Source organism: Simochromis diagramma, unplaced genomic scaffold, assembly GCF_900408965.1.
Source record: "Simochromis diagramma unplaced genomic scaffold, fSimDia1.1 OVJJ01000293.1, whole genome shotgun sequence".
In the NCBI taxonomy this organism is placed as follows: domain Eukaryota; kingdom Metazoa; phylum Chordata; class Actinopteri; order Cichliformes; family Cichlidae; genus Simochromis; species Simochromis diagramma.
In genome coordinates, this window is record NW_024386801.1 from 22,203,281 (window position 1) to 22,204,246 (window position 966).

A 966-nucleotide genomic window follows, 5' to 3' on the forward strand; every position below is an offset into this window, starting at 1 on the left:
TATTTTCCCCATGCTGAGCCACAGCAGATCATACTGCTGTATCTCACTTTCACCCCTGACAGACAATATTTTTCTTTATTCTCTTTTACTGCTTGTGTCTGAAAAAACAGATTCTGGCTGAGTACATTCATTAGAATTAGATTTTAGTTTGGAATACCATTTATATTCTTGTGTACTAACATTATTTTTGTATTATATTAATATGGCAGAAATTCCAGTCACCTGTGCATGAAATAGATGGTAGAATTGTCCTTGAAGAAGCTACTTTTTACTTTGAGTACATTGCAGCATGTACTTTTTCACTTTTACTTGAATAAAGAAGTTGAATCAGTACTCCAACTTTCAATTGGACTGAACAAGAACTTTCCTGCCAGTTGTAGTGAGAGTTGTTTTCCACTTGCAGTGTAATGAGATGCCGGGTCTTACTGCGTATGTTTTATTTTGTGGCAAATGTAGCGCCTGGACACACCTTTAATCCTGAAGTCACTAAAAGTTTTATAAGTGCGTGACTGCGTCCCGGTTAGCTCGCCGTGATCGTATAGTGGTTAGTACTCTGCGTTGTGGCCGCAGCAACCCCGGTTCGAATCCGGGTCACGGCAGAGAGGTGCACCGTCTTTGGGACGTTTCATTTTACTGAATTTCTCGGAGAAACAAACCCAAGGGATTAATATAGTTCTATCTATCTATCTATCTATCTATCTGATTAACATGAGTTCTACGTAACCTAGATCTCACTCAGTATGCTTCTACATGTAAACAGAGTCTCGTATATTTGGATTTTTGGGAGATTGTGGAATATATTTCTTTATTATTTCCTGATGTGATGTATTGTTGCACGTGTTACGATATAAAGAAAGGTTACAACGGTAATGCCTAGCAGGTTAATCGCAGTGCTAACGCTACTGCACAGACACATTTTTGAAGCTAGACAGCAGCAGAATTTAGTTACAGATTTGTTATAAATAA

General features: G+C 38.2%; 1 non-coding gene across 1 annotated transcript; it reads left to right on the top strand.

Moving 5' to 3' along the window:
• Window positions 1-527: 527 nt before the first annotated feature.
• On the top strand, window positions 528-599 carry trnah-gug. Its single transcript has one exon. It is a non-coding gene; the product is annotated as a tRNA-His (tRNA).
• The last annotated feature ends 367 nt before the right edge of the window (window positions 600-966 follow it).